Below are 27,662 nucleotides of genomic sequence, written 5' to 3' on the forward strand. Positions count from 1 at the left end.
TGGGTGATTCTATAGGGAAAAGCCCTTCATAGGATACAATATATTGTTCTAATAAAAAAGAGCTACTGTTCCATTAGATTTATTACAGTGCACAGAGTCCTGTCACTTTGAACTATGGAAAGAAAAAATGATTAGAGATTATGGAATAAATAATACTCACAGAATAAAAGTTCAAGAGTATAGTTGACAGAATACTGGGTTCAATTAAGTCATGTATAAGTTATTGGCAAAATCATTTAATGTTTTTGTAACTCAGTTTCCTAATTCATAAAAGTGCTAATATATGGGTTACTTACCACAAAGTTTATTTTTTCCTTTATTCCCTTTTTACTTTTTAAAAAATAAAATAACAATAGATATTTATATAATGTTTATGATATGAGGAAATGTGCTATGTAATTTACAATTATTATACCATTTAATCCAGGGAATCAGAGCTATTATTATTCCCAGTATACAGATATAGAAACTGAGGTAGAGAGAAGTTAAATTAAGTTGCCCAGGGTTATAATAATGTATGTCAAATAAATGTCTGAGGTAAGATTTAAATATAGGTCTTCCTGATTTCAGACCTAGTGTTCTACTTATTTCACCATCTAAATGCAGTTTTCCTTTTAAAACAGAGAAAGCAGAGGACAGCAATATACATTTTGGAGAGGCTACGTGGCTTATTGTGATGATCAGCTAGGATAATGAATGTGAAAGAAAGGATATAAAGGTACTAAATAAATGTAAGTTGAACCAAATGAAATAATATAGGTAAAGGATTTTGCAAATCCCAAACTCTATATAAATGAGACAGTGCCTGCACAAAGTAAGTGTTTTATAAATACTCATTTAGTTGATTTGAATTTCCATATGAGAAGTTCTCAGTATTGTTGAAATCGTGGATCCAACATGCATGCTCAATTTTAATCTCTTAATTTCCTGTCCTTGAGCATAAGAATTCATGCTCAATTTGACATTAGTGTATTTCCTTAGGATATCCCATCTACCCAATGTTCTTTTTTTCCTCACTCTCTCCTGCCTCTCTGAAGCCTACTTATAATCCAAGGTCCAGTTTAAATCCTAGAATCAGAGTAGGGATGAATTTTGAAGACTAATGGCCCCAATTTTCTCATTTTAGAGATGAAGTAACAATTCTGTAGAAGTCTACTGCTTATGGATAACTAAATGAGACAGAACTAGAAAGAGCTCTCACCTTTTCCTATTAGCATGTAGTAATGTTTCCTTTCCTCCAATTACTTCCTTGACTATTTAAGTCCTCAGTGAACTTTCCCTTTAGTTATCTCCTAGTATCAGAATGTATCAGTACCAAAGTTTAGTATGTAATTCTTCTTTAATTATTTATAAAATTTGCCATTTCTTTAAGGATGCTATTTGTGTCTGAGACTTTGATATCCTTCTTAACACTCAAAAAAGTATTGAGTGCATATAGGTACTTGGTAAATGTAATAACCATCAATTAATTGTAGCAAGGTATTATTGAAAGAACATTGAAACCCAAATCAGAATGCAAAAATTCTAGACATAAATCATTTACTGGACTTTGGTGGGGGGTGCATATTTCTCTCAGATATAAAATGAGATTATTTATTAGCAAAATAAAGCCCCAGTAATTTATTGAGTACTCACCATGTGCCAAGTGCTCTGCTAGATACTAGGGATACAAATGCCAAAAAAAATACAATCCCTACTCTTAAGAAATTCACATTCAATCAGGAGAGACAATATGTACATACAGTTGAGACAATATATAGAGAAAGAAATGGAGTTATATTCTTAATAAATAAAATGTACTAAAACCTAAATTAGTTGGGGAGGGAACTGGTAGTTGGCATCAGGAAAGGTTTTATATGGAAGACAGTGCTTAAAATGTGGCTTGAAAGGAGAGATTCTGTGAGCTGAAGGTGAGGAGGGACTTCAATTCTGGCACTTGAAATGATCAGTGAAAAGGTGTAGAGATGGGAGAGAAAACTCAATGTAAGAGGAACAAAGAGAAAATCAGTATGACTATACCACAGAGTATCATAAAGTAAACATAATGTTTTTGGAAAGACAGTTTAAGATCATACTGGCAAGATGTTTCAAAACAATCAAGTAGTTTACTTTTTTATCCTTGAGGAAAAAAAGGAACCATTGGAGCTTATTGAGTAGAGAAGTGACATAGTCAGATCTTTGTCTGAAGATAATAATTTTGGTAGTTGTGTGAAGAATGTGGATACCTCCAAGGTTCCTCACAGTCCTACCATTCTATGATCTTATTCTTATCAATATCAATGAGCCAGAGCCCAATTTTACTGCTTAATTTGTGATTCAAAAAAGAGCACTTGAACTTTCCTTTGATTTTTGCCTTTTCTCTAGATTATAGTCATACTCCAACCATGAAAAAGTGATAGACATCCTTTGACTACTTAGAAACAAAGAAAAAAAATACCCCCAAAAGTCATCTCTTGCTCATCAAGGATAGTCGAGTGTTAATCATTTTACATATGTCAAAACACATCTTGGAAGCTGTCCAGAGCAGTCTATAAAATTCTGTAAGCTTTCAGACTCATGGCAGCAGCATCTCACAGAGTGAGCCTGAGCAATGTGCATCTCATGCATTTTTTAAGACCCTGCTTTAAATGCAGGTTTATCAATAAAAATGCCACCAGAAAACAGCTTTGAAATTTTAATCTCTCCCTGAAATAAAAGGTCTCCTCTAGGCAGGTCTGGTATTGGTTGTGTCTGAACGCCCTCTGCTTTCATTATACAATGATTTTTTTTCTTACAGCTGCTAAATCCTAATTTTGCAAGGGAGGAAAAAAGGCAATTCTGCACCTCTAATCATCAAAAGCAGCATAATTTAGGCCTTTATTGTGTCAGTCACGAATTGTCTCTCTCCTAAGCTCACAATGTCATAATATTCTTTTAAATTAATGAGGATCCCTACAATTACAGAGTAGAAACCGTCATGGTGTACTGCAGAGCTTGTCTAAAAGCAAAAATTACTGTTAATGCTAATGCATTAGCCAGGAGTTATGAGGGGAATTATTGCTGTCATCAAATCAAAAGAGTCTGCAACCAGAAGATGGACAGCTCTGTAATCTCTCACCGTAATTCTAGACAAGACATAAACTTTGTATGGGATCTTTTTTCTTTGTTTTTTATTTTCCTACAGGTTACATGGTAGGCACTGCTGCAGCCTGCATAGGAAATTAAAATAGACTAAACCTTTGAACCCAATGGAAACTGGAATCCAGTAATGACTAACTTGTACACATGGAATTAGATTACCTCCAACCACCTCTGTTCCCCAGTTTCTGTCAGTGCAAAGTGCCATTGCATGTTGGAAGGAAGCTGTGTTCTTTGCTAATTATACATTCAGTAATGGATGGGTCAGTATAAATAAATTTATGGTATCTCTTTCCTGCAAGTATATTTTAACAGGGATAAGAGGGAACATGAGGTTCCTGAGCAGGGAAAGGACAGGGACTCTTCCAGAGACAGGGCAAAAGGACTGTGGGAAACAAAAAATGTAGACACTAACACATGGTTTGCCTCTTTTGCAGTTGGATCTTGATTTAGCTCTGGAGGTGCATACATTTGACAACGTGAAGGTGCACACAATTCCTTGTGCAAATCAGACCATTAACAATATCTATTGAATGAGTATCCCTGTAGGCACAGAGAAAATAAGTTACTTTTGCTACATGGCTTTCCCGATAAAACTCGTGTTTTGCTTTTGTGGAATGTGCTTTCTTATTTATAAAACTGCTTCTAAAATGGACTGATGCATCAGCCCTTTCAAATATCTTCAGGCCAAATTGGCATGAAGAAAGAGATGAGCAATGGTGGAATGCTCACTGTCAAGCAAATAAATAAAATTTTCTCACTTCCTTATTTGGAGAAGGTTGCAAATAGTCTCAAGAAGCAATTTGAAAAAGATTTAATCAATTTTGAGAATAACATATTTCCGAGATGGTTTATCTCTTATTAAAGTGTATATAAAAAGTAATGTATATGAAGATGTGGAAAAAAGGAGTACAGAGAATTGAGGGCTTAAATTCGAGTAGATTCCACATAAGATTATCACTTTTTTAGTGAAGAATGAAGGAATGTCATGGTTCTCTATTGAATTAGGAACTAGCAGCATTCTTGGATAAAACAAAGTCCACAACTAATACATGTGCTGTTGAAATGAGAGGCCAGAGGCCAGTAGTAGTGCCTGGACTGAGATTTAAGACCAAGATGAAAAAAAGTCTGAGAAAGTGAATATGATCCAACTTCAAACCAATGGGAAATTCAACATGTGAAAAAGATTCCCCATTCTTTTGTACTCAGCTATCTTTAAAAGTTTTCTTTTAAATAATCACTGAGGCAAAATATGCCTGCTTTTCCAGTTTCTTGGGTAGAAATTTAAAAAGGCAAAAGGAGTACAAAAGTCAGGAAGAGGAAACTTTGGATTGAGACTTCTCCTGTGTACCTGAAGAGTCACAGCTCATTATACTAGCTAACACAGTTTGGGGAAGGGGATTCTTCTTCTTATTATTATTAACCAAATGAAATTGTATGCAAAGTTGAAAAGTGTTAGTGATCCATGAAACATAGTCAGTCTTATCCTTTAAATGTTGTCTTTGCACGTTGTTCAAAATGGTCTGCCTATGCATGTGTGTTCATCAATGGATATGATGTGTTTGAACTTACTTCCAGCAGTGAGAGTCTATGATGCTTTGAAAGGTCATGTTTACTTAATAAGATACAACATGAAGGCCTTACAATATGGCGTTGTGATACTGCAGCTGGCATGAGAGCTGTCTTGCTTCATATCCCCCTTTCAACACCTGCCAGCTATGTAGCCTTTTAACCTTTCTGAGCCTTTGTTTCCTTATCTGTAAAATGGACATTATAGCTGTAGCAACTGCCTCAGAAATCATGATGTGGTTCAAAAGAGATAATTTATATGAAGTATTTTGCACATCTCAAGGTGCTCCATCAGTGTCAGTGCTATGAAAATTTCAACTGTTGAGTTAGACTGATTATTGCCAGCCATTAGTTTAGGAGATCCACAACTGAAGATTCATGTGCTATGGATTATCCTACCTCCTAACCTATCATCCAGTTGCTAAATAAGACTTCTTGGCATTGAGTCCTATTTTTTAAGGTCAGTAGCTAAGAGTATTTATCATTTTGTAATCCAGAAAGGAATCATATCATCTGAAATACTTTAAATTTTAAAATGTTTCAAATAATTGTTCTAAGCAATTTTCTTTTTAAAATTTCTGAAAGATATAATGAGGGAACAAAGTGCATCATTCATCTCCTTTGAATTTCTTTTCCTGGAGGATCTTGAATTGGCAGTGGATCTCTTCTATTTAGCAATGAGTATGCATTAGGCATGATTCCTCCATCTATTCTTTCCTCTAAGTGTATGAATTTGTTAGATTTTGTTACCACTCTGTATCATTAAATGTGATTTTCTTTGAATCAGGTACAGGCTTGAGGGACTAACTAACAAAATATTAACACTTTGAATGGCAAAATTGAGCTATAGCTTAGAGAAAATTCTGAACCACAAAGCAACTAGAACCTGAGGGAGGATTTTGGAGGTTAATAGGAGAGAGAGAATCTGGTTATTACTCTGTTACCAGTCAGTATTAAATTGGTTAATACAAACACATGGCATGTTTCAAACTATAATATTATTTGTTTTTCTGTTTAATTTAAATTATTTGGGTAGAGGATGATTTTTAAGCAAATGTCATGATATAACAAAGAAAAAGATTCCAAAGGCATAATTGGAGGAATTTTTTTTAATTCTACTGCTTTTTCATATTAACCATACTAAATACAAACACAATTGAAAGATATTCAAAATCTGTGAGGCATTCCCATTTTTAATCTATTAATAACTTGTTTCAGGGGCATTAGCTACTCTCACAGAATTGCCAAGTCGGAAAGTTGCTCAAATGCCAATCATTTCTGAACAATAATTCCCTCTCCACAAGCAATTTGACAATTTTAGTTGAGGGGGAGCCAAGGCAGATAGAATCTCAAGAAAGTTAGAAATATTCTGGCATAAGGAATAGGGTTAGCCTCTACTCCTCAAGGGGTCACTAGAAATAGCACATAGATAAAAAAAAAGTTCATAGTTGATGAGTAATAGGGAATAGAGACAAGAATGATTATTTGGCTGCAGAGGCAAATGAATATTGTCAGAATAGGGACAACCTGAAGATCCCACTATCTATCTGAGACCCCTTGAGAGAAAACAAAATGTGTGCTGAGATACCCACATACCTGTCTAAATATCTATTTCTACATTCACATCCTAGAAAATTATAAAACATGTGAAATTTGGGGATCCCTGTTTCTCCATTCCACAAATTCTTTCAGGCTTAGGAGAAAGCCTTGATATGTTAGTTCTCAGGGAGAAATTTTTGTCATCCTTTGCAAAAGTTAGCTAAAGCAAGTTTGAACTCTATACAATATAGCATAAACATAGATATCAATAATTAAAAAACACACAAGTGAGATTTTCCTGGTGTCACAAGTAGTAACTAACATGATATTATTGAAAACCAAAGAAAATTAATGTTTTCTACTCCAAAAACCTTCATACTATACCCCTATCCTTTTAAACAAAGTTCTTCTTCAAGCCTTCAGTTACACAAAGGCATGTGAAACTGATAACAGTGGCTGAACTTTTTTGGAGAGAAAGAGGTCTCCATTTTAGAATGAATCAGAATAATAATCAAAATTGGTGAGGCTATAATGGTTGAATTTTGGGAAAAAATATTTCCTTTTGTCTCTAAAATACTTCTTAGAATTAAGTCTGGATGAGCATTGAAAGATTAAAATTTAATCTTGCTGCCCTAAACCAAGGATGTGCTTGTAAAAATATTCATCAAAACTCTTGTTAGTCTCAAGTCCTATAAAATTCTACACAGGTGGAAAACATCATTTATGGAGAAACTTCTTTTTTATACATCATCATCATAATCATAGCTAACATTTATATAGTGTTTATTTTGTGTCAGATACTGTGCTATATGCTTTATAAATTTTATCTCATTTGATCCTCACAATAGCCCTAGGAAGTCAATACTATTATTAACTCCACTTTCCAGATGAGGCAACTGAGACAAACAGAAGTGATGTGACTTTCTCAGAGTCAAACAGCTAGTAAGTACCTGAGTCTGGATTTGAACTCGGATCTTCCTAACTCCAGGCAGGGCACTCTACCCACTGAGCCATCTAGCTGCTACAGTTATTTCCCAATAAGTATATTTCAGTTCAGTTTGTTTCCTTTCTGATTGTATATATTTTGTTTTATACATTTATTAATATCATGCTGAGAGGGATTCAAAAGTTTCAGATAACTGCCTAAGAAGTTGATGATACAGGAAAAAAAAAAAAAACATTAAGAAGTCCCATTATGAAGGCTGGAAATTATGCCATTGAATATTCATTTGGAGTTGATAAGGATAGTACACTCCTTTGGAGCTCCCTAAGGATGAGACAGCTAAGGAAATAAATGAGTATTATTAAAGCATGTCCAACTCTTCTTGCGCCCATTGACCATACTGTCAAATGGAGTTTTCTTGGCAAAGATACTGGAGTGGTTGCCATTTCCTTCTCCAATGGATCAATGTAAACAGAAGTTAAGCATTTTGCCCAGAGTCAAACATCTAGGAAGTCTCTGAGTATGGATTTTAACCCATGTCTTCCTGACTCTACACCCAGTACTCTATTCACTGAAGCATATAGCTGTATCCTTAACAAATATGTGATAGCTCTCTTCAAAAGTATTTAAAGTGCTATAACTATAGAAGAGAGAACAACCTTTCCTGTGGTTAGATCCAAGTAGGGAAGAACTAGAATTTAATTATGGAAGATTCTAGACTTCAGATTGTTTTTAAAAATTCCTTAACAAATAGAGCTTACCAACAAAAAAAGTAGTTTATGCTAACTTAGGAGGTTACAAATTCCAAGTGAATGTTGGATGGTACTCTATTGAGGATATTATAGAAAAGGTTTTTGGTCAAGTATAGGTTGTACTAGTTTCCCTGTGGTGCTTTCCATTGCCAGATTCTGTGAACCCAGATTAATAGACAGTCTAGATGGTTAAAATTCCCAATAGTTTCTTGCTTTACATTCCTCATTAGTTGTATTTTTAGAATCTAATAGGATAGTGGAGTATATGACTCTTAGAAATGTAAACTCCATGTCAATTAATGCACTAATTATCAGTGACTACCTTAAATAATTAATATCTAATTATCCTTATGTGGGTTAATTTGTTTCATATGATGATGTGCTTTATAAACTTAATCTCCATTAATAAGACTGTAATTAAACATTTATTGATTATGCAGTTCTGACCTCATTTCCAGGGAACTTTATTGCATATACTTATTAAGTAGTACCAATTTCTCACTGGCTTACAATGACATTAAATCAGATGTTTATCTAGGCAGTAAGCAACTTATTTAAAGATGTTTCCAGGGAGTAAGAGTCAATAGATTATAATGGTAAATGGTTTGAAACTGTGAACAGTTTGTATAGTTACACTAAGAAAAAGGAGGGGTATAGTTGTATTAAACTCTAGATCCCTAAGACAATATTTCACAGTGTTTTCCAACCTCACACTTACTTTGTTGTTAATATAAGGGAAAGAAATCAACATCATCTTCAGTAGAAATTCCTCATTTGGACCCTCTAATATGTAGGGTCTGCCTAGGCAATAGTTACTATGCCTAGGATGGCATTGTAAGAAAGGGTAATTCCATTGAGAACAACCGAGGATTTCATTGGGCTTATGTGTGACCAATTCTGAATGTCTAAATTAAAACATTCTAAATCACTCACATGTGCCATTTTACAAAACATTATTCTGACAGTAATATGTATATGAATGATTGACTGGGTTTTTTCAGTTTTCATTTCTATGTTTGGTATTCTAGAGGCATCATCTTAGTTATGTTTGTGTATCGGTAAATGAAAGCAGTTGAAATGGAGTGAGTTGGACTCAATTTAATAGTGTTGTATTTTGTATTATGTAAAGAAAGCTGACTTCAAATCTAAATTAGAATACCCAGAGGAAATGAGTTTGAAAATCTCAGTCCAGACTTAACTGGATTTGTTTGCATCACCAAACCATGCATCATGTCCTCTGGACAAACTCAAGATGGAAGTAATTACATTGCTGAAACTCACAGAACACTTTCAGAGATGGATGGAAAAGCCTACACAGCAACTTACAACTCGGTAGAGACCCATTAAGGGTCAGAATTTTGCTTTCCTATGCAAATTTGGGTTCCTCTAAAATAAGAAGCAAAAAGAGGATTCAATTAAGATTTCTTTTAGATAATATCAAAGCTGTTCATTAAAATTACATGTATATATAATATATACATTTCTATTTACTGCTCAGCTATATATCTACATACATATATATGAGAAAGTGTTAACTCTTTCTATCAATGTAGTTCAGCAACTTCTCTATAATTCATCTTTCATAGTCTTAACTACTGAGAGGTACGAGCTATGTGACTGAGAGGTCACACCCAAGTTTTACTGTTTCTAAGGTCAGTTTTTCATTGTAACAATTTTCTTTTCTGGGAGAACATGAATGTATATCAGAAAACCAGGTAGAACAATGTTTATATTCAATAATAGAGGGAGAATTTTTAATGGTTAATCTGTTGATGTAACTCGTGTTTCTGTCACAGTTTTAAACTTATTTTAATTAAATAATTTGATTCTGTTAATTATTAATTAATTTATGAATTTGTTTATTTTAAAATGCTTTCTTATCATTTTAGGTGGGGGCCACATAGTTATTCAAACCTTTTCTAACATGAGCTTCGGCAGAGGGACATTTTCCAAAGGAGCACTATAAGCCAAGCAAATTTCATTTGGACAAATCCCATGATTAAAAATAAGTTTTGCAAAGTATTACTGTTAACAACAGGTGTTGAAATTTAAGTTGTGTAATCACAGAACTGGAGCTGGGAAGTACCTTAGAATCCATCTCTTAGGGGTACAACCCTCTCATTTTGCAGATGATAAAACTCACCCAAGGTCAAATGGTAGTAAGTTTTAAAAGTGATATTTGATCCCAGGTCCTCAAACTTTAGAGGAGTGGATCTGAGGCACTAGCACATAATGTATTTCTCAGGATCAGGTATCACCACACCAGTGAAATTCAGTATTTGAATGGCTACTTGAGACAAAAATGGAAGAAAGAAGGTTGGTTTGTACTTTCTCTCCAGGGTTCATTTCAATCTATTATTTGTAAATAAAATGGGTGGGGACTGAGACCAGTGCCATCTTGGAATGTTGAAGTATCCAAGTGAATGAAATCAAGAAAGAGGGAAGAACTTGTTGGTGTAACTTTATTTTCTTATTTTTTTTCTTCCTCTTCAATAATTTCTCCTTTTTCTTTAAAAAAAATACTGAAAGCCTCTGAAATTGCATAGCACAATGTGAAAAGAACAATGTGGGACTTAGAATTCTAATTTTCACCTTTGTATTATCAGCATGACCTTGGTTAAATCTCTGGAACCTCAACAGCTCCATTTGTAAATTGATGGATTGGACTACATGAATGTCTAAGATTCCTTTCAACTTGAACAATATGAACTTAATTATATTTAAAATGATTTAGTTAGGAATCCTAAGCCTCTTTGAAGCAGATAAGGTATAACAAATGGTCTTCCTCCTCCTCTTCTTCCTCTTTCTCTTCTCCTTCTCCTTCTCCTTTGTCACCCTCCTCTTCCTCCTTCTCCTTTAAAAATACACATTGTCAGGACAACTAGGTGGTCCTATGGTTTGAGAGATAGGCCTAGAGACAGGAAATCCTGGATTTAAAACTTGATTCAGACATTTTCTGGTTGTGTGAACCTGAGCAAATCACTTAACTCCAATGGCTAAATCCTTCTTGTTCTTCTGCTATGAAATGAAACCCTATTGACACTAATATAGAAGTTAAAGTTTTTAAAATACTTATCATGACCAGCATTTACTTTCATTTATTCCAACTTTTCTTATCATCCATTGCTGTTTGTGCAGTAACCTCAGCTTTAGTATAGTATATACTACATGTTATATATATGTACATATATATATATATATAACTTCAATTTTAGTATCCTACACAAAGGAGTAATATGTCCCTACTTTTCCATGAATCATCTAGAGAGAAACTACTGACTAAATGTTATACTTTCTCTTGTTATTTTAATATTTTGTGAGGAATGGGAGGTTCACTCTGGGAAGTATTTGAGAAAGCTTCATGAAGTAGGTGGCATTAAGTTTGAGGTTTAAAGGACCCTAGCTCTGTCTTTTACTATCAGCACCAACATGAACAAATCATTTCTCTTTTCCTATTAGTTACCTCACTTTATGTAAAAAGTAGGGCTTCTATTGGCCTAAAGGTCTAAAGTCCCTTTCAATTTTAACTCTTTGAATCTATCATTTTATGGGTAGTCATTAGAGATAAAAAGATGAAAGTAGGAATGATACTGGGATAGGGTGAAATATTTGCAAAGGTGAGGAGGCTGGATATATGAGGCATGTTGGGGTGGTAAAGAGTACAGATGCCTATTCCCCATGGATGGAGCATAGAGAGTATGGAGGGAAATGATGACAGAAGACTAAATGAGCTTCTATTGCCAATCTGGGTTGATCTTAGCTTTTGCCTTGTCTTTTTGATTGGCAAGAATATTTAAAGTTTTTTGGCTGAGGCATTTGGACTCATGCTCTCTTCCTCGTGAAAACTCTTTTGCATCAAATTAAGTTCTCTCATTTAATGGTGTAGAATGAATATCTTAACATTTGGTCACTTCTTATTTCATTTTCTATATAATCCATTTGAACTTTTTATTTTCATATTTATAATTTTACATTTAAGTATTTATTATTAACACTTAAAATTTTCTTTTTCCTGCAGGTGCATTTTAATATCAAAAATAATATATCTGTATTCCTGTAAAACATCTATTGTAGTTGAGTTTCTATTTTTTCCTTTGAATAGAGATGAGCAAAATCACAGGGGAAAAAAAAAACTTGATACGACATCATGTAATGGGAAAATTGGAAACATTTTGGTTTGAATGTTGTTTTTGTTTTAAAATCTAGTGCTTTAAGCTGAAATGATGGGTTTAGTTATTAACTTATATTTAATTGTAATATTTCCTTATTAAAATATATAATTAATATTTTCAAATCATTTTCAGATTAAGTATTTTTTTCCACAATCATTATGTGAAACAAATAGAAGGGTTACTAGAACCATTATGCAGATGAAAATAGGAGAGAGGAACAGAGGATGAGAAAGATAGAAGAGGAAGAAGAAGGGTGGAGAGAAGAAAGAGAAAATGAATGAAGACTAAGGGGAAAAAAGAGTTTCATTCTCCCAGTTTTACAAATGAAGAAACTCATAGTCAGAGAAAGGAATTGACCTTCCAAAGACTGTACAATTGGTAATATGAGGACACAAAGCTAGCTCTAATCGAAACATTAACACTTTTTTTTCTCTACACAAGACACTCTCAATCAATAGTGTGATGGGGTAGTTTTTCATAGAGGTTTGGAAAATCATGTATTATTGATTTTAATTAAGGATGATTTAGTAACAATGAAATTTTTTTATTTGATCTTAGAGGAAATGTTCCTGGGATTAACTTATCTTTTACCAATAAATGCCATTTTTATCTCACCCTTTGTCATATACATTTTATTCCAGATTAGGTGCTTCTTTCTGCAAAGGATTTTGGCTTACTCTGGGTGCTTGCTTGACACTGTATCTGAAAAGTCAATCCTTTTAATGTTCTAGACACAGAGGACGAATAAATAAGAAAAATTCAGAGTTTAAAATGCTAAAATTTCAAGTCAAATTCAATCCCATTTTTCATTTTGGTGAGTATCAACACTTACTATCTCACCATTCAGAGAATGAAAAATCTCAGAATTGGAAAGAGTTTAACTTCCTGTGATAAATTTAATTATCAGTAAATAAATAGAAGAAAGAATCAAAATTCAAAAATTATAATGGGAAAAAGAGTAATTACCCCATTCATGAATGGTAGGTATTCAGAATATATATCTAAGGAATACATTCAATGGTGTTCATCATTCATAGGGCATATTAAATGCTCATTGTATATATAGTCATGCAAAAAAAAGACATAGCATTTGGTTACATCTATTTTGAAGTTAGAAATTTCTAAAGTTGAATCCTTTATAATATCAATCAAAACTAGATCACATGGGAAATGGAAGTGGAAAAATAGCCAGATTCATAGATAAAAAGTCAGAGTAAGATAGAGATGTCAGAAATAATCAGAAAGATTATATAAAATTATCAGAAAGATAGAAATAACTGCAAAAGATCTTTGGACATCAAAAAAAGTTCCTCAACAAAATCACAGTGATTAATGAAGTGTTAAGTAAATTAGATGAAAGCTGATTTATTTCCTTTGAAACCTAAATTTAAAAATTAAGGCAAAATGAACTTGGCCAACTAGTTTGAAGTTTTGTCAAACTTCAAATTTTGGCCAAGAAGTCTTGGGAGTAGAGGAAAGACTCAGATTTGGTATCAGAAGGCCGGGGTTCATATTTGTCTATGGAAACCACTACTTCTGTAAATATAAGTAATTTATTTTATATTTTAGTATTAATTTACTTATATTTAATATGGAGAGAATAATAATAGGATTGTAGACATAGAGAAAGAAGAAACTTTAAGTACTATCAATTCCAGGACCCTTATTTTAAAGATGGAAAAACTAAGGTTTAGAGGAATTTGATCATATGTAGTACAAGGTAGCAACTGGCAGAACTAGGATTTAAACACAAATCTACTGTTTATACTATCTACTTCACATTATTATTATTATTTTTTTAAAATATATTTTATTTGATCATTTCCAAGCATTATTCGTTAAAGACATAGATCATTTTCTTTTCCTCCCCCCCATCCCCCATAGCCGACGCGTAAGTCCACTGGGCATTAGATGTTTTCTTGATTTGAACCCATTGCTTTGTTGATAGTATTTGCATTAGAGTGTTCATTTAAAGTCTATCCTCTGTCATGTCCCCTCAACCTCTGTATTCAGGCAGTTGCTTTTTCTCGGTGTTTCCACTCCCATAGTTTATCCTTTGCTTATGAATGGTGTTTTTTTTCTCCTGGATCCCTGAAAGTTGTTCAGGGACATTACACCGCCCCTAATGGAGAAGTCCATTACGTTCGATTATACCACAGTGTATTAGTCTCTGTGTACAATGTTCTCCTGGTTCTGCTCCTCTCGCTCTGCATCACTTCCTGGAGGTTGTTCCAGTCTCCATGGAACTTCTCCACTTTATTATTCCTTTGAGCACAATAGTATTCCATCACCAACATATACCACAGTTTGTTCAGCCATTCCCCAATTGATGGGCATCCCCTCGTTTTCCAGTTTTGGGCCACCACAAAGAGCGCAGCTATGAATATTTTTGTACAAGTCTTTGTGTCCATTATCTCTTTGGGGTACAGACCCAGCAGTGCTATGGCTGGGTCAAAGGGTAGATATTCTTTTGTCGCCCTTTGGGCATAGTTCCAAATTGCCCTCCAGAATGGTTGGATCAGTTCACAACTCCACCAGCAATGAATTAATGTCCCTACTTTGCCACATCCCCTCCAGCATTCATTACTTTCCTTTGCTGTTATGTTAGCCAATCTGCTAGGTGTGAGGTGATACCTCAGAGTTGTTTTGATTTGCATCTCTCTGATTATAAGAGATGTAGAACACTTCTTCATGTGCTTGTTAATAGTTTTGATTTCTTTATCTGAGAACTGCCTATCCATTTCCCTTGCCCATTTATCAATTGGAGAATGGCTTGATTTTTTGTACAATTGATTTAGCTCATTATAAATTTGAGTAATTAAACCTTTGTCAGAGGTTTCTATGAAGATTTTTTCCCAATTTGTTGTTTCCCTTCTGATTTTAGTTATATTGGTTTTGTTTGTACAAAAGCTTTTTAGTTTGATGTAGTCAAAATTATTTATTTTACATTTTGTGATTCTTTCTATATCTTGCTTGGTTTTAAAGCCTTTCCCCTCCCAAAGGTCTGACATGTATACTATTCTGTGTTTACCCAATTTACTTATGGTTTCCTTCTTTATGTTTAAGTCAATCACCCATTTTGAATTTATCTTGGTGTAGGGTGTGAGGTGTTGATCTATTCCTAGTCTCTCCCACACTGTCTTCCAATTTTCCCAGCAGTTTTTATCGAATAGTGGATTTTTGTCCCAAAAGCTGGGATCTTTGGGTTTATCGTATACTGTCTTGCTGAGGTCGTTTTCCCCCAGTCTATTCCACTGATCTTCCTTTCTGTTTCTTAGCCAGTACCAAATTGTTTTGATGACTGCTGCTTTGTAATATAGTTTGAGGTCTGGGACTGCAAGGCCCCCATCATATGTGTTTTTTTTCATTATTTCCCTGGATATCCTTGATCTTTTGTTCTTCCAAATGAACTTTGTTATGGTTTTTTTCTAAATCAGTGAAGAAGTATTTTGGTAGTTCAATGGGTATGGCACTAAATAGATAAATAAGTTTGGGTAGGATGGTCATTTTTATTATATTGGCTCGTCCTATCCATGAGCAGTTAATGTTTTTCCAATTGTTCAAGTCTAGTTTTAGTTGTGTGGCGAGTGTTTTGTAGTTGTGTTCATATAGTTCCTGTGTTTGTCTTGGGAGATAGATTCCTAGGTATTTTATTTTGTCTAAGGTGATTTTGAATGGGATTTCTCTTTCTAGTTCTTGCTGCTGAGCTGTGTTGGAGATATATAGAAAAGCTGATGATTTATGTGGGTTTATTTTGTATCCTGCAACTTTGCTAAAGTTGTTGATTATTTCAATTAGCTTTTTGGTTGAATCTCTAGGATTCTTTAAGTAGACCATCATGTCATCCGCAAAGAGTGATAACTTGGTCTCCTCCTTGCCTATTCTGATGCCTTCAATTTCTTTATCTTCTCTAATTGCTACTGCTAGTGTTTCTAGTACAATGTCAAATAGTAGAGGTGATAATGGGCATCCTTGTTTCACTCCTGATCTTATTGGGAATGCATCTAGTTTATCCCCATTGCAGATGATATTAGCTGTTGGTTTTAGATATATACTGTTTATTATTTTTAGGAATGACCCTTCTATTCCTATGCTTTCTAGTGTTTTTAATAGGAATGGGTGTTGTATTTTATCAAAGGCTTTTTCTGCATCTATTGAGATAATCATGTGGTTCTTGCTAGTTTGCTTGTTGATGTGGTCAATTATGTGGATGGTTTTCCTAATGTTGAACCAGCCCTGCATCCCTGGTATGAATCCTACTTGATCATGGTGAATGATCCTTCTGATCACTTGCTGGAGTCTTTTTGCTAGTATCCTATTTAAAATTTTTGCATCTATATTCATTAGGGAGATTGGTCTATAGTTTTCTTTCTCTGTTTTTGACCTGCCTGGTTTTGGAATCAGTACCATGTTTGTGTCGTAAAAGGAGTTTGGTAGAACTCCCTCTTTGCTTATTATGTCAAATACTTTGTATAGTATTGGGGTTAACTGTTCTCTGAATGTTTGATAGAATTCACAGGTGAATCCATCAGGCCCTGGGGATTTTTTCTTAGGAAGTTCTTTGATGGCTTGATGGATTTCAATTTCTGATATGGGATTATTTAAGAATTCTATTTCCTCTTCTGTTAGTCTAGGCAGTTTGTATTTTTGTATATATTCATCCATTTCTCCTAAATTGGTGTATTTATTGCCATATAATTGGGCAAAGTAATTTCTAATGATTGCCTTAATTTCCTCCTCATTGGAGGTGCTGTCCCCCTTTTCATCTTTAATGCTGTGAATTTGCTTTTCTTCCTTCCTTTTTTTAATTAGATTGACCAGTACTTTGTCTATTTTGTTTGTTTTTTCAAAGTACCAGCTTCTTGTCTTATTTATTAAATCAATAGTTCTATCACTTTCGATTTTATTAATTTCTCCCTTAATTTTTAGGATTTCTAATTTGGTTTTCTGCTGGGGGTTTTTAATTTGATCGCTTTCGAGTTTTTTCAATTGCATTTCCAATTGATTGATCTCTGCTCTCCCTTGTTTGTTAATATGAGCTTTCAGGGATATGAATTTGCCTCTGATTACCGCTTTGGCTGCATCCCAAAAGGTTTGAAAGGATGTTTCACCATTGTCATTTTCCTTGATGAAATTATTAATTGTTTCTATGATTTCTTCTTTAGCTAAACGGTTTTGGAGTATCATATTGTTTAATTTCCAATTGGTTTTAGATTTGGTTTTCCATGTACCATTACTAATCATTATTTTTATTGCCTTGTGATCTGAGAAGGCTGCATTCATTCTTTCTGCTTTTTTGCATTTGTGTGCTCTGTTTCTGTGACCTAATGTATGGTCAATTTTTGTGAATGTGCCATGTGGTGCTTAGAAGAAGGTGTATTCCTTTTTATCCCTATTTATTTTTCTCCATATGTCTATTAATTCTAATTTTTCTAAGATTTCATTCACTTCTTTTACCTCTTTCTTATTTATTTTTTGATTTGATTTATCTAAATTTGATAATGGTTGGTTTAAGTCTCCCACTAGTATGGTTTTATTGTCTATTTCTTCCTTCAATTCTCCTAGTTTCTCCATTAGAAATTTGGGTGCTATATTATTTGGTGCATACATGTTGATTAATGATATTTCCTCATTGTCTAGAGTCCCTTTTAACAAAATATAATTACCTTCCCTATCCCTTTTGATCAGGTCTATTTTTGCATTGGCTTTATCAGATATCATGATTACCACTCCTGCCTTCTTTCTATCAGTTGAGGCCCAGAAGGTCTTACTCCATCCTTTAATTCTGACCTTGTGGGTGTCAACCCGCCTCATGTGTGTTTCTTGAAGACAACATATGGTAGGGTTTTGGATTCTAATCCATTCAGCTATTCGTCTACGTTTTATGGGTGAGTTCATCCCATTCACGTTCAAAGTTATGATTGTCATTTGTGGACTCCCTGGCATTTTGATTGCCTTCCCTAATTCTAACCTTTTCTTCTTCGGCTCTACCTTTTAGTCCAGTGATTTACTTTGAATCAGTCCCCCTTGTCCCCTCCCTTGATGTTTCCCTTTTTAGTCCCTCCCTTTTTGTTCCCTCCCCCTCCCCCCTCTCTTTCCCTCCCTTTTTGTTCTCCCTCTCCCCCTCCCCCCCTTGGTTTTCCCTTCTCCTTACCCTTGTTGGGTAAGATAGAATTCAAGATCCCAATGGATCTGGATGTTTTTCCCCTCTCAGAGTTGATTTCCCTGAGATTGAGGTTTAAGTAAACCCCCCCCCTCTTCCTCTCCTTCTTATAGGAGTTTTCTTCCCCTCCCCTTCCCCTGTGAATCTTTGTGTGAGAACCATTATTCTATTTGGTCTTTCTTTACCCCCTATTTATACATTACATTTTCCCCACATATTAGTATACATAGGTTGATATAAATGTAGTCCTTATAGAAGAGAGTTTGAGTAAAAGAAGATAACATTTTTCCCCTTTCCTTAATATTTACCTTTTCAGGTATTCCTTGCTCTTTGATTTTCGGTATCAAACTTTCCACAGAGCTCTGGTCTTTTCTTTGCAAAAAGTTGGAAGTCTTCTATTTTGTTGAATGCCCATACTTTCCCTTGGAAGTATATAGTCAGTTTTGCTGGGTAGCTGATTCTTGGTTGGAGACCCAGCTCTCTGGCCTTTCTGAAGATCATGTTCCATGCCTTACGATCATTCAGCGTAGAACTTGCAAGGTCTTGTGTGACCCTGATTGGCATTCCTTTATATCTAAATTGTCTTTTTCTGGCTTCCTGTAGGATTTTTTCTTTTGTTTGATAGCTTTGGAATTTGGCAATTACATTCCTGGGAGTTGTCTTTTGGGGGTTTAGTGTAGAAGGTGTTCTGTGAGCTCTGTCAGTGGCTGTATTGCCCCCTTGTTCTAGAATCTCTGGGCAATTTTCTTTGATTATATCTTGTATCACCATGTCCAGTTTGGTGTTTATTTCTGGCTTTTCTGGGAGTCCAATTATTCTTAAATTTTCTCTTCTCCCCCTGTTTTCCAGATCTATCACCTTGTCGGTGAGATATTTTATGTTCTCTTCTAATTTCTTGGTGTTTTGGCTTTGCTTTATTAGTTCTTGCTTTAAAGCCTGGTTTTCTTTTACAGTTTGGTCAAACTGGTTTTGTAGATGCGTGAATTTCTTTTGCATCATTTCCCACTTTTCCTCCCAGAGGGCTTCCATCTTTTTGGTCCTTTCTGATTCAAATTCTTCATGTGTTTGTGGAGAGTTTCTATTTCCTTTGGAAGATTTTGGAGAATTTTCTTGTATATCTTCTTCTATCTGCTCTGTATTTTGTATTTTGGCTCCATAGAATGTGTCCAGAGTCGCCCCTTTCTTCTTATTTTTCTTGGTATTTTGGGGCTTCTGTGCTTCTGTGGAGTTTGTCATCTCTGAACGTGGAGGATTGGCTTTTCTTGTCTTTGTCTGGTGATCAGAGGCTTTAGTCCTGGGCAGATGTTGGTTCTATGAGCGTTCCCTGGGTTAAACTGAATATGCCTCACTGGAACTGGAATGGAAGGGTCGGACCACGAGGCCACACTCTCCCCCTGGCTTGATTTCCGGAAGTTGCCTTCAGAATCCCTGGCCGTGAGGCTGTTTCGTCGGCCTGCGGGGGGATGGGCTGCCGCTTCCCCAAGCTCCGAGAGCACAGACTTTCACTGAGACTTGGATAGCAGGATCCAGCCCGTGAGGCTGTCTTGCCCGCCCTGAGGGTTGCAGTTGTTTTGACCAGCTCTCTGCAGCGGAGGCCCCAGGCAGTAACTTTCACCCGGACCGACCAGCTCTTTGCAGCGGAAGCCCCAGGCAGTAACTTTCACCTGGACCGACCAGCTCTTTGCAGCGGAAGCCCCAGGCAGTAACTTTCACCTGGACCGAACAGCTCTCTGCAGCGGAAGCCCCAGGCAGTAACTTTCACCCGGACTGGGACTCGGGTAGAAGACCCTGAGGGTTGTTGTTCCTCAGACCCTGCTCTCTGAGCCCGGCACGGCTACTTCACATTATTATTATAAAGAAAGTGAAACCTCAAATAAATAACATATGTAATATACATTTACATTTATATTTAATTATACTTACATATAATTAAAAAACTTAAATAAATAAAAGAAAGCATAAAACCTAGTAGCCTTAAAATGCAAAGTAAACATAAGGTCGCAATGCTTCAATATTTTACCAACTGTAGTGAATAGAATTGGGAGAAGACAAGGTGGCTCATAGATAGACCATTGGACCTAGTCAGGAAGATTCCTCTTCCTGAGTTCAAAACTGGCCTCAGACACTTACTAGCTGTTTGATCCTGAGCAAATCACTTAAGTCTTCTTTGCCTCAGTTTCCTCATCTATAAAATGAATTGGAGAAGGAAATGGAAAAGCATTCCAATATCTTTGCTAAGAAAACCCCAGTTGAGGTCATGAAACATTGGGCAAGACTGAACAATGACTGAACAACAATGAATGAACAGAAATTATACTCAGTAGCATAGGATTAAAAATCCTGATCTAAAAGGGATCTCACAAACCATCTAGTCCAATTGTTTAAGGGAGTTTTGATTTCCTCAGAGTCAGAGAGGTCAGCCATGCTAAAGGTATAGCATCCTGCTGATAAGCAAAGTGGACACAATGGAGGATGCCAGCCTAGAGTCAGGAAGAACTGAGTTTCAAAGCTTTACATATGTATTAGCTGTGTGACCTTGGGCAAGTTACCTCATCTCTGTCTGCTTCACTGTCCTCATCTGTAAAATGGGAATAAGACCACCTAACCCTCAGGATTACTTTGAAAATCAAATTATATGATATTTGCAGTAGGTACTGTGAAAATATAATTATTGTTATTATTATTTAAGAGATGAAGGTATATTTATGAAAGGGTTTCACATAAGTAAGACACATCACAATCTTTACACCCTGCTTTAAGATAAAGGAGCTATCAGAGTATCAAGGTAGGAGTCGCCCTTAGCCAGCTTTCAAGGAGAAAAGTGTTCTGGCAGTCTACTAACAGCCCTTTTTTGATTGGAGTATTTCATGCAATTCCCAAGAAACACAATGCCTTTCAATTTCTTTCTTCCTTCCTTCCTTCTTTTCTTTTCTTTTTTCCCCAGGCCAGCTCTGGTTACAGTCTATTATTAGCCTCCACTTGCTAGGTTAATTTGGCTGTCCTAAGTGATTAATTGCTGTGCTGGGGAGTAAATATCCTGTCCAACATCAAATCTCTGCCTGCGCACAGTGCCTTCAGCCCCAATTCATCTGCAGATATGTATATGTGGCAATTGAGCCAAAGCATCCTCTTCCTCACCTCCTCCTCCCTCTCAGCAAACAAAACCATTCAGCTCTGGGCTGTGTCTTTGGAGGGAGGCAGGGCTCACTGTGAAGCTCAGTGTTACAATTAATGACATTTCATGCTTTGAAAAAAGTGTCTTTCCCCCTGAAGACTTGCCTTTTCCAGTTAACAAAATACCCTAATTAGAAGTGGGATAGCACGGAACAACCCACCTGGCAGACTCTTCTCTCCCTTTATACTTTTAATTTCAGTCAGCAAGCCTACTCAACCCTTAATAAATGCCAGCAGAGGACTCTACACAAATGGGAAACATTAGGCGACTAAAAAATGCCACCCTCAAATATGGTTATTTGCATTAATAGTTGTCTGGCAGAAGAAATCCAGTTTCATCACAGAAGAAGCCTGGAGTGGAACTGAAGAGTTTAAATCAATTCAAGGATGTGGGATGAATCAATAAAAAAGAACACTGGGACTGGCCATATTGACCATAACCTATTGCTCACTGCATGGCACACAATGCAATTAAAAAGGCCAAGGGGAAGCTCACAAATATGATTTCCAAAGTAAACCACTTGAAGAGAATCATTTTAGGCTAAGGAAAGCTTAACTGTATCTGAGAAAAGTCTTCTCACTGCACAGTGCAGTCAACATGAGGGTCCTGAGAAGTCAAAAGGCGGGTGTAAATGACTGTCATTTTTGTTAATTGCACCATGTCACTCAGGTTCCATGAGAAATCTTATTACTGAAAGAGCAATTGCCACAGAAAGATAGAGTCCTTATTTGGCAATAAGACTAATAACTATGACCCAAAATGTCAAAAATTGTATTTACTGGCAAAGTAGCCAGGGGAAGGGGAATGGGGTGAGAAATGAAGAAAAATGTTCAAAAGAGGTAATTTTGATGAGTTAAAAGACCATTTTAACCTCTGAATTTGATCAAGTACAAGGGTATTGGCTGAACTCTGATTGTAGCCATATAAATTTCAGACAGTTTCCCTCCACTTTTAACATATTGGCTCTCTATGGTCTCACCCAACATGCCCTTTGGTACATACATCTTCAATTTCCTTTTATTGGGTCTTTTTCATAAGCTTACAAATGTTCTCAGATCTCACTCATCCTAAGGAAATTTTCCTTTGACCTGTCAGTTTCTCTGAAGTACCCTCTTCACTCCCTCCACTACCAACAATCATATCTGTCTTTCACTGCCAAATTCCTAGAAAAACATAATTTATACTATATGTAATATTTAACACAATATATAGCATGATATTACATGTATAATATTTGATATATGTAATATTAACATAAAATATTGCTAGCAGCTCTTTTCATAATATCCCAAATCAGAAACTAAGTGGGGGATCACCTATTATGGGATAGCAAAACAAATTACTGTAAGAGAATGTAATGGACTTTTAATGTACCATAAGACATGAAAATATAGATAGTTTAAGAAGACTATGAGAAGACATTTATGAATTGATGCAGTGAAGTGAGAGAACTATAACAATGTATACAGTAACTATATTATAGAAAGCAACAATCGGGAAGGATTTTAGAAATAATCTATGCAAGAATCAATCATGATGCCAGAGGAATGAAGATGAAGCAAACTACCACCTCCTACAGGTGGGGCATAGATGGGGAGGGGGTGAAGAACTTAAAATGCAGAATGAGAAATGTATGTTTGGACATGATCAGTGGAAATCTTTTTCTGAACTATACATATGTTTATGAGTGTTTTTCCTTTTTTATTGTTCAATTACAGAATTACAGAAGGGGTGGGAAACATGCTTGAAGGAAAAAGATAATAAAGAGTTATAAAAATAAATTTAAAAAAGAAAATATATGTTACACTTGCAACCTGACTTCATCATCTGCATGATCTTTTTATTCCTTGCAATCTACCACTTCTAGAACCAGTTCTCTTCAAGGTATCTAATTGTTCCCTGATAGTCAGATCTAGTTTTTTTTGTGTTGTCTTTTTTTTTTCTCCTTGACTTTTCAAAAGCATTTGACACCTCTAAACTCTTCCTACATTCTTTTCTGGTACATTTCAGAGACATGGATGAGTAATAGAAAATAGGGTTCTGTCCAATAGTACTGAAATTTAGGAGGGGAGAGAATGAGATTATTTGTTTCAGTAGCAAAAACAACTTAAGTACCAACTTTAATTAACAAGAATAATAAAAATAGGAAGCTTCCAAATGGTATGCATCCTATCTCTGTAATAAGGCAGGACTCTGAGGGAGTTCCTCCTCAGCCTAGCTCAGTAACTGGCCTTGCTCCCTGTTCAGGGAAGACTTTCTAGCAGTGGCCTCTCAGTGACTTAGGTTAGCACCCAGGAAAATCAATCTCATTCCTCATTTTTAAACTTATGAGGATATGTTCTGTGCCATTTCCCAAAAATAAAATTACTATGGCTCTGAACACTTGTTTTCTGTGACACTGTAAAAATCCAACTCTCATTTCTCTGATAACTTTTTCTCTCTTCTTTTCTGGCTCAACCCTTTAAAATCCTTAAATTTTAGAGACACTCAATGTCCTTCCTTAGACACACTATACTATGCCTTCTTTACTCTTTCTCTATTGGTGATTTCATGTAATCTTCTCTATGTCTCTAATTCCCCTAACTATTTATCCAACCTGATAACCTATGGAGAACTCCAGTCCCAAACTTTCAACTGTCTCTGAATGGACTATTGGCACCTGAATAGCAATAAATCCCAAATTTAGCTCATCATTTTTCATGATTTGTGCAACCTCTGGTCACACACAAGTCAGTTAACTTCCCTACTGACAAACTAGAGGGGTTGAACTAGATGGCTTTTCTACTGTCCTTTCCAATTCTAGAAGTATAATCCTATATGGCTTTACCCACAGTTCCTTATTTTTTGTTAATATCTTAACCATTATTTAAGTTCCCCAGAATTAGAATCTTGGAGATATCTTTGGCTCTTCCTTTCCTCTTACTCAACATCTCAAATCAATTTCTTACTCCTATAACTTGCACTGATGCAATATTTCTAGTATTCCACCTTCCCCTGTATTCCTCACTAAAGCTACCATGGCTGCGGCTTCCATCACATTTGACAAAATTACTGTACCATCCTCATAAATAGCCTCCTTGCTTCCTGCTGTCTGATCTCCAGTACTTTCTCCACTTTGCTTCCCAAGTCATTTTTATAAACTCTCTCCCATAGATTATATTACTGTTCTTTTAAAAAAAACTTACAATTGTTCCCCATTGTCTAATGAATAAAGTGAAAACTCCTGAGCCTAATATTCAAAGCTTTTCTTAATTTGGTCCAACTTCCTTTCCATCCTTATCACATATTGATTCTCACCAAACAATATCCTTCAGCTGTGTATATGTTATAGCCAAAGCAAATAGCTTTATCCCACTCTTATGTCTCCCATATCAGTGCCTTTGTTTGAGTCATCCTCTCATTCCTAAAATATCCTTTATTTACTCCTTCATCTCACATTCAATCCTTCCCTTTCCTCAAGATCTTTAAGATTTATCTCCTTTATATCCTTTCTGGATGAAAGTGGTTGCTCCATCCTCAAATCTCTCAGATTCTCAGCATGTTTTCAGGACCAGGGTAATAATGTAGTTGAGTGTTTTGGCCAACAATTCACTTTGTAAATGGAAATTGTAGTAAAATAACATAGTTTCAAATCCAAGGTCTATCTGCCACTTAGCTATGCAGTCTAAATGTCCTCATCTGTAAAATAGTGAGCACAGATATTGTTTTCAGTTGCCTAGTGTTTCTTATCTTTATAAAACTTACTGGTAGAGTTTACTTCCCATAAAACTTTGCCTTGCTCTCTTCTTTGCCTTCATGTAACTTCCTTTCTATCATATTGATTCATGTGCTTTCCTTTTCCTATTTTAGATTGCATACACCTTGAGAACTTTTTATGCCTTAGATTTCTTAACATTTGATCATTTTGAGTCCAATACATTCTTCTACCTTGGTAAGGAGATAGTTTACATGCATTTGGTAGCTTCCTATTCAAATTATTCTTTCTAACTACTCTTTGTACTTATCAAAACTGTTGTTTTTTTAATGTTCCTGAAGCAATAATATTATTCCTTCCTCTCCTAAATTTGGGACAAAGCCCCATTTTTCTCTACCTGACTGACATCTATGAAATAGATTATCCAATAATGCAGGATTAGAGGTGTCAAAAGTTTCTGAAACATCCAAGAGAAAAACAGAGGATATATTGCATATGATAGGAGCTTCATAACTTCATTGAATGAATGTCTATCCATCATGTCTACACATATACATACACTGAGCTTCTACCTTCTGTCTGATTCATTTTTTTAATGTAAACATTTAGAAATGGTTGAACTATCACTAAATTCAATGCAAGTGATCATTTCTGAGCTATAATTGGAATAGCCAAAGTTCTGCTGTGGAAACAAAAGATATAGGATCATAGACCTTGGAAAAAAGAGAAAATGGCAGCACAGAAGGAGGAAGAAAATAAACTGGTGAAAATATACTCTTAAATCATAGTTTCTAATGCATGATGTGAGAAAGTACAAAAAGCACACAAACACAAAATAATCAAAAACAAAAAAAGGGAAGATTGAGTAGACTAAGTAAGGACACATCATTATACAATTCCAGATATGTTCACTGACTATCTTTCATACCTGGAATTCTCTCCCTCTTCATCTCCATTTTCTGGCTTCTATGGTTTCCATCTAGTCCCAGCAAAAATCCCACCCTCTATAGGAAGCCTTACTTGATCCACATTAATACTGGTGACTTTCCTTCAATTTATCATGTCAAGAAAGTCTCCAATTTATCATGCCAAATATTTTTTTTGCATATGATCATTTTCATGTTGCTTCTGCCATTGGATTGTGAACAGGGACTACTTATTTTGGCTTTGTTTTTTTAATCCCTAGCACTTAGTACAATGTCTGGTATATAGTATATGTTTAATAAGTTCTTTTTTTTTCTTGTTCTTATTGTTTCTTGTGGGCTGACATGATAGGCCTGGATTTTGTTGTAGTTGAGTCATTTTCAATTATGTCTGACTTTTTGTGACCTCATTTGGAGTTTTCTTCTCAAATATACTGAAAAGGTTTGTAATTTTCTTTTTCAGCTCATTTTACAGTTAAGGAAAGTGAGGCAAAACAGGGTTTAGTGAGTTGCCCAGGATCACACAGTCAGTGTCTAAGTCTAAGATTTGAACTCAGGAAAATGATTCTTCCTGACTCTAGGTCCAGCACTCCACTGAGCTACCTAGCTGCCCCTTAGTAGGTAAGAAGCTATATAGTATAAGAAAAAGAATATTGGCTCTAGATTCAGAACACTTGGGTTGACAACTGAGAAAGAGGGAAATGCTAAAAATGAATGAAAAAGACTGGATTTTGAAAAGCTATCTCAGAAAAAGATGAGATGGAACTCTGCTGCCATCAGAGGATGGGAATGGAATGTTCCAGTCAAGTTAAAAAGGTGGAGCAGTTGAAGAACTGTTGAGTTCTTCTCTCCTTGGCTTGAAGAGAGAAGGAAGAAAATCCTTACTGAAAAGATAAACTATATCCACTAAATCCTTTGCTGAGAAATAGAAGATCCAGACCATTCATCCAGACTTTTCCCTTGGGGGAAAGCAATAGCCTATCCTGCAGAAGTTTCACAGAACCATATCTCTGAGACAAGACGTACCAATATCTTGAGCTCATAAAGACTTTAAAATAGTCTGGGACTTAGTCCCAGACTTGTGCTTCAAACCTCCTCAAACCACCTGTAAAAGGGAAGTAGTCAGGGACTTCCTGTTTGCTCTATCCTCGGTTATACCTTAACCCATTTCCCAATAAATAGTTATTTTTGTTTTACTGAAGACTCAACCATCTTCAGTGTACTAGAAAGGGAAATTAAAAAATACATTAACTAAAGAAGAAAGAGACTGAACGGGATTCTCTGTTACCTTTCAGTTCTAGTCAGATACGACTCCATTATCAAACAGCTCTACCTGGGGGAAGGGAGAAGTGGTGCTACCTTTTATCTGTTCCCTCTCTCTCAAGTATCTTACAACAGTTTGGTTCCCTCTTGATTTCCCCACTAGTACACAACCCACCTCTGCCAATTCTTACATATGTAACTTTGGGCAAGTCACTGAGGCTCTCTAGGCTTCAATATCATCTGTAAAACAAGAAGATTAAACTAAATAAATTCCAGATCCCTTCCTGTTTTGAAATCCATGATCCCATATGTAAGTTTCAGAAATTTATTTACCAGTTTCTTTGTCTGTATA

At 35.6% G+C, this 27,662-nt stretch overlaps 1 long non-coding RNA gene across 1 annotated transcript in view; it reads right to left on the reverse strand.

Annotated features, from left to right (window-relative positions):
• Positions 1-27,416, reverse strand: part of LOC103095186 (uncharacterized) — an 83,585-nt gene extending 56,169 nt beyond the window's left edge. The window contains exon 1 of the long non-coding RNA XR_008917632.1: positions 27,336-27,416. This is a non-coding gene — a long non-coding RNA (uncharacterized LOC103095186). The remainder of the gene's footprint in view (positions 1-27,335) is intronic.
• Positions 27,417-27,662: the final 246 nt, after the last annotated feature.

This window comes from Monodelphis domestica, chromosome 3 (genome assembly GCF_027887165.1).
Source record: "Monodelphis domestica isolate mMonDom1 chromosome 3, mMonDom1.pri, whole genome shotgun sequence".
Lineage (NCBI taxonomy): Eukaryota > Metazoa > Chordata > Mammalia > Didelphimorphia > Didelphidae > Monodelphis > Monodelphis domestica.